Genomic DNA, 7,500 nt, shown 5'->3' with positions numbered 1-7,500 from the left:
CTCTCTCTCTCTCTCTCTCTCTCTCTCTCTCTCTCGACCAATCAGAATTCAGTGTGACTTCGTTTCGTTTAAAAAGACTCCAACATGCCTGCGTGCGTCTGCCTGGGTCACCTAACGGCGGCACCCCACGCTGCTCGATCTCTGGCAGCCCCCTTATTCAGTCCCTTATCCCTGAAGTTACACTGTATGACCTCGTCCCAGGTCTTTTTCGGTCTGCCTCCCAAACTTCACATTCTCCACACCCAACTGTCATCCCCCATCCTCTCCACATGCCCAGACCATCTCAGTCTACCCCTCCTCATCACAACACCAATACATTCCAGTCCCATCCTTCCTCTTCAATCGTAAACATCCCCCCCCCCTCCCCCCCAGGCCTCGCATTCACGGACGCACTGCATATTCACCCAATCATTGTCGTTTCTGTACGTATCTGACACACACACACACACACACACACACACACACACACGGAGAAAGAGAGAGAGAGAGAGAGAGAGAGAGAGAGAAAACAGACACGATAAAAAATTACGGCGGAAACAGGCGAAAATAAAAAAAAAGAAAAAATCGAATAAAAAAGGGAATTAAATAAGCGCTAAAAAAATAAATATACTCCAACTAGCCCTCTCAACTTTGACCTTAAGATATATTTAAGAAAAGGTCAAGAAAATATGCCTTAAATACGCGTAAACTGGAGAAATAAGGGACGAAAATAAGGAGAAAAGAGGCAAACCTGGAAAAACTGTGAAAAAAAAGCCTTACATCTTACTGCATAATAATAATAATAATAATAATAATAATAATAATAATAATGATAATAATAACAATAATAACAATAAACTAACCTCCGTTCAACACCACTGGCTGAGGTAATAAAGTCTACGGTCTTAGCCAGCCCTCGTTCCCAAATCAGAGAGGGCTACCTCCGTCAACGCCAGTACAATTTATAGATTTTTTTTTCTACATTATTACCCCGAACAACTTAAAAATCAGCAGAACTCTTCCTTGGCCCAATGTCCATCTGTCCCCCAAGTTAAAATGAATTCCGATGACAACTTCTTGAGATAGAGTGTACATAATGTAGAAGATTTACATGAATGGACACATAGCGCCAGAATTCATAAAAATAAAGAAAATGCTTGTAAAAGGAACCTTAAAACACAAAACACTCGACGGGGAAAAACACTGAAAAAACACTGAAAGTACTAAAAAAAAGACGAGGGGAAAAAAATAGGGTAAGTTCAGAGGGTTAAAATATTCCTTGTTTACCCTCTCGCCCCCACGCCCGCCACGCCCTGCTCCCGGCCAATCAGAATTTAGGGTGTCTGTTATCTGAGCCGCCATTGGTCAACCGCGACACACTACACGCAGGGGTACCAGAAATCACGTTAAATCTCGGGTTTGGCGAGATTCAGGGGAGGGAGGGTGAGACAGAGGGCAGAGTGAGAGACTAGAGAGATGGATGGAGGCAGCTAGAGGGAGATCGCAGAGATGGAGAGAGGGAAGGGGAGGGAAAGGAGAAGAGAGAGGTTAGAGGGAAGGTGGAAGGGAGACTGGAAAGATGGATGGAGGGAGTTGGAGGGAGATTGCAGAGATGGAAAGAGGGAAGGGAAGGGAGAAGAGAGAGAGGTTAGAGGGATGGTGGAAGGAAGATTGTAGAGATGGAGGGAGGGAGATGAAGGGAGATTGCAGAGATGAAGAGAGGGAGGGTAGGGAAGGGAGAGGAGAGAGGTTAGAATGATGATGGAAGGGAGACTGGAGAGATGGAGGGATGGAGTTGGAGGGAGATTGCAGAGATGGAGAGAGGGAAGGCGAGGAGGGAGAGATTGGAGTGAAGGAGGAGAGGAACGGAGAGGAAGGAAGGCTGGCGTGACTGAAGGAAAGAGTTGGAGGGAGAGGCTGAAGAGATGGAGGGAGGGAAGGGATGGAGAGAGAGGTTAGACAGATGGGAGGATGGAAGGGAAGGAAAGAGAGAGGTTGGAGTGATCAAGGAGGGAGTTGGAGGGATTGGAGTGGAAGGGAGAGACTAGAGAGATGGAACAAGGAAGCAGGAGGGAGAGACTAGGGATATGGAACAAGGAAGCAGGAGGGAGAGACGAGAGAGATGGGAGGAGGGAAGGAAAGGAAGGGAGAAATCAAAGAGATGGAGGGAGGGAACAGAACAGGAGAGAAAATGGGAACAGGGAGAGAGGGAAGGACAGGACCGGAGGGATGGAAGAAGTAAACGGAGAGAGTGGAGAGATGGAGGGAGGGGAGAGAGTGGAGAGATGGAGGGAGAAGTTGGATGGATGACGGAGACAAGAGAGGGAAGAGAGGAGGAAGGAAAAAGAGATACTAAGGAGGGAAAGAGAGAAGAAGGGGGAGCGAGAGGAAAGAGTGAAAGGAGGTAGGGACGGAAGGAAAAGGAAAAAGAGGAGAAAAGGTAAGAAACATGGAAGGGAGGATGGATGGATGGATGGATGGATGGATGGATGGGTGGGTGTGTGGATGGATGGATAGATGGGTGTGTGGATGGATGGATGGATGGATGGGTGGGTGGATGGATGGATGGATAGATGGGTGTGTGGATGGATGGATGGGTGGGTGGATGGATGGATGGATAGATGAATGGAAGAAAGTAAAAATGGATGGATGGATGTATGGATGGAATGAATGAATGAAGGAAGGATGGGAGAAAGGAAGGAAAGAAGGAAGGAAAAAAGGAAGGAAGGAAGGAAGGAAGGATGGGAGAAAGAAAGGAAAGAAGGAAGGAAGGAAGGAAGGAAGGAAGGTGATGGAAAGAAAAGGGAGGAAATTGCGAGAAGGGAGGAGAAACACTTGAGATAAACTGGAGAGAAAGTAGAGGGGAGGGAGAGAGAGGGAGGGAGGCAATGGAGGGAAGAAAGAGGGAGATTTATAGGGATGGAAAGGCAAGGAGGGAGGGAGGGAAAGGGAAGGGGGGTGTTGACTCAAGGGAGAAAGATTTATGGAGAGAGAGGGAGAGAGAGAGAGAGAGAGAGAGAGAGAGAGAGAGAGAGAGAGAGAGAGAGAGAGAGAGAGAGAGAGAGAGAGAGAGAGAGAGAGTTACCTACAACACTCACGCCTCGTTGCAAAATTTCTGAGACCGGAATTGTGCAGTAAAGTCTTTTTGAGTCCCCCCCTCTCTCTCTCTCTCTCTCTCTCTCTCTCTCTCTCACACACACACACACACACACACACAAACACACACACACACACTCACTATTTCATTCTCCTCAGTCCTCGTCCTCGTCACTTATTTTACAGAGAGATAGATAGATAGATATATATATATATATATATATATATATATATATATATATATATATATATATATAGAGAGAGAGAGAGAGAGAGAGAGAGAGAGAGAGAGAGAGAGAGAATAAGAAGTTAGATTGGCTGAATTGTACTCAAGGTTAAATATAAAGAGGGGTCTCTCTCTCACTGTCTCTCTCTCCCTGTCTCACTGTCTGTCTCTCTGTCTGTCTCTCTCTCTCTGTCTCTCTGTCTGTCTCTCTCTCTCTCTCTCTCTCTCTCTCTCTCTCTCTCACACACACACACACACACACACTAGCGTACTCTCTTATCTCACACACGCACACGTCGATACGATCATACAATAAGTAGTAGTAATTAGCGTGGAGACACACACACACACACACACACACACACACACACACACACACACACACACACACACACACACACACACACACACAGACGCAAACGCACAGACGTACATGTTGTGGAAGGAAAACAAAAACAAACAGAAAAACGCACACAAACACGTACACATGGAAAGAAAACACACACACACACACACACACACACACACACACACACACACACACACACACACACACACACGCTACTTCACAAATACACATTCTCAAGTCCTTCTCTCTCTCTCTCTCTCTCTCTCTCTCTCTCTCTCTCTCCAGTAAACACAATCAATAAACAATTAAAAAAAAAAAATAATCCAAAATAATTATATCCACGAAATCTATTCATTATTTTTACATGAAAGGAAAAAGATAATTACATATTCTTTGAAGTTATATTTATCTGTGTAATTATCTTTCTATCTATTCGTGTGTGTTATATCTATCGAGCTGGTTGGCTGTTTGCATGTCTTTTGCTTCTGTTTATCTATCGAGGCTTCAATCTATTTATATGTATACCTAGTTATCTCTTTTTCTATCTATCTGTCTATTTATCTATCTATCCATCTATTTATCTATCTGTATCTATTCTTTTATCTATTTATTTTATCTATGAGTACGTATGTTCGTCTCAGTTATCAGTATTTACCTATCTATCATTTATCTATCAATCTATCTATCTATCTATCAGGCAGTCTCCTAGAACAACAGTGTATACAATTACCCCCCCCTCTCTCTCTCTCTCTCTCTCTCTCTCTCTCTCTCTCTCTCTCTCTCTCTCACCATTTCCCAGAACATTTACCTCTTATCTATCCATCTATCTATCTATCTATCTATCTACCACACCCCATTTTCTCTACCCCCGTTTTCTTTGCCTGTGTCTTATCAGGGGTCATTATTGTAATTAAATGTTATCTTTCTGTCGTGTTGTGTGTGTGTGTGTGTGTGTGTGTGTGAGAGAGAGAGAGAGAGAGAGAGAGAGAGAGAGAATGTGTGTGTGTGTGTGTGTGTGTGTGTGTGTGTGTGTGTGTGTGTGTGTGTGTGTGTGTGTGTGTGTGTATCGCTACTCTCACTCCCCTGTTCCACACTGTTTACTTCTCTGCCTACGCTAACATCCAGCAGACTTCGCTAACTTACACACTTGCTCTTCTACAACTTTAGCGGGTTTTGCTAGGTATGGGCGCTCACTTTTAACTTAGAGACACTTACACACCTACTCACATATCTACTTACACACTTACATACGCACCTACAGTACGTTCCTTCATTGTTTTCAAGTTTAGCGGGTTTTGCTAGGTTTTAGCGGTACTGCCAGACACCTACTTACCTATATATGTACCTACTTACACACTACACACCTAATTACAAACCTACTTACTCAGGCCTACTTACACAACATAGCACAACTTTAGCGGGTCTTGCTAGTTATCAGCGCTACCTGCTAACTTCTGATGAACACTACCTATCTATCGCCAGACGCCTCAATCCCGTACGGGGTGGCCACAAACAAATCGCCTCCACGTCGCCCTGTCCCCCGCCATTTCACTGCCCTGCTCCCAACTCACACCCTCCTCTCTCAATTTCTTTATAAATATTCAAGACATAATTACTTTTGATAAACTTATACGGAACATTTTAATAAAACTCTGATATGGTTAAGCTGGTTATTTTTGTCATTCTTAAGTTGATTTTGGTACATACTGTCTATCTGTCTATCTATCAGAGTATATGTATGTGTGTGTATGTGTATGTACGTATGAATGTGTGTATGTATGTGTCTGTCTGTGTGTATGTGTGTGTATGTATGTTTGTGTATGTATGTACGGAGCCTATGTATGTATGTATGTGTCTGTCTGTATGTATGTATGTGTGCATGTGTGTGTATGTATGTTTGTGTATGTACGTAGCCTATGTATGTATGTATGAGTCTATCTGTATATCTGTATGTCTGTGTATGTAGGTATGTATGTACATATATGTGTGTATGTAGGTATGTATGTACGTATATGTGTTGATGTAGGTATGTATGTTTTTCTATATGTATGTACAGTATGTATGTATGTATATATGTGTGTATGTACAGTATGTATGTATGTATATATGTGTGTATGTATGTATGTATATATGTGTGTATGTATGTATGTATGTATATATGTGTGTATGTATGTATGTATGTATGTATATATGTGTGTATGTATGTATGTATGTATGTATGTATGTATGTGTGTATGTATGTATGTATATGTATGTATGTATGTATGTATGTGTGCATGTGTGTGTATGTATGTTTGTGTATGTACGTAGCCTATGTATGTATGTATGTATATATGTATGTATGTATGTATGTATGTATGTGCACCAGTTAATCAAATCGATCCATCTATCCACCTGTCTAATTAGTCAGTCCCTATCATTCTGTGGCCTGACGCTGCATTTCGTGAGGACGATGATGATAATGACGATGACGAGGATTTTTATTATTATTATTATTACTCTTATTATCCTCCTCCTCCTCCACATTATTATTATTATTATTATTATTATTATTATTATATATATATATACATATATTTTTTCATAATTCCTACCCCAACTGAGCTACATTCCCCCCAAACACACAGCCAATCTAGCGGCTCCTGCTAACCTCCCCCCCCCTCTCTCTCTCTCTCTCTACCACCCCCTCCATCACCTCCATTACCGCTATCTCGCTACAAAAGGCTTAGTTGAGCGAAAACTGCTTCATTTGAGCGGCCTCTGCTAACAGGGATTGTCTAGGTGGGTTTGCGTGTTTGTTATGCTGTTGTTGTTGTTCATTATTATTGTTGTTTTCTCTGTATTCGATATTTCCTGCTTCCCTTTTCTTTCCTCCTTACTTTTCTCCTCCTCCTCCTCTTCTTCCTCCTCCTCCTCCTCCTCCTCCTCTTCATCTTCTTCTTCCTCCTTCTTCTTTCTCTTATCTTTATCTTTTTATCTCCTTTATATCCTTCCTTCCTTCCTCCCCTTCCTTCTTCCTTCTTTCCTTCTTTTCTTAATTTCTTCCTTCCTTCCTTCCTTTCTTTCTTACTTCTCTCTCTCTCTCTCTCTCTCAAAAGGAAGGAGAAAGTCCTTAGAATGCGAGGGAGGGTAGTAAGAATGCCAAGGGAGGGAGAGAAGGAGGGAAGGAATACAGAGAAGGAAGGAAGGAAGGAAGAAAGGAAGGCAAGAATGAATGAATGAAGAAAGGAAGGAAGGTAGGAAGGAAGGAGGGAAGGAAGGAAGGAAGGAAGGAGGGAAAGAAGGAAGGAAGGAAGGAAGGAGGGACAGCAGGAAGGAAAGAAGGAAGGAGAGCAGGAAAGAAGGAAGGAGGGAGGGAGGGAGAGAGGGATGGAAAGAATACGGTATGAGGGAGGTAGGTAGGTATGTAGGTATCAAGGCAGGCAGGTAGATAGATAGATAGGTAGGTAGGTAGGTAGGTAGGTAGGTAGGCAGGCAGGTTGATAGGTATGTAGGTTGGAAGGTAGGTAGGTAGGTAGGTGGGTAGGTAGGTAGGTAGGTAGGTAGGTAGGTTGGTAGGTAGGTAGGTAGGTAGGTAGGTGGGTAGGTAGGTGGGCAATGAGGAAGAAAGAAAATGAAAGAGAGAGGCGGGAAGGAAAGGAAGGAAGGAAGAAGGGAAGGAAGGAAGGAAGAAGGGAAGGAAGCAAGGAATGAGGGAACGAAGGAGGGAAGAAGGAAACAGGAATTAAGGAAGGAAGGGAGGAGGAAAGAGAGAGAGGAAGGAAGGGAGGGAGGCAAGGTCTCGAGGGAGATTAGGTAAACGTTGAATCCTTTCTCCCTTACTCTCTCTCTCTCTCTCTCTCTCTCTCAC

This window comes from Coenobita brevimanus, chromosome 85 (genome assembly GCF_032717465.1).
Source record: "Coenobita brevimanus isolate Jiangsu-jjx chromosome 85, ASM3271746v2, whole genome shotgun sequence".
Taxonomy (NCBI): domain Eukaryota; kingdom Metazoa; phylum Arthropoda; class Malacostraca; order Decapoda; family Coenobitidae; genus Coenobita; species Coenobita brevimanus.
Note: the sequence above shows the minus strand (reverse complement) of the source record.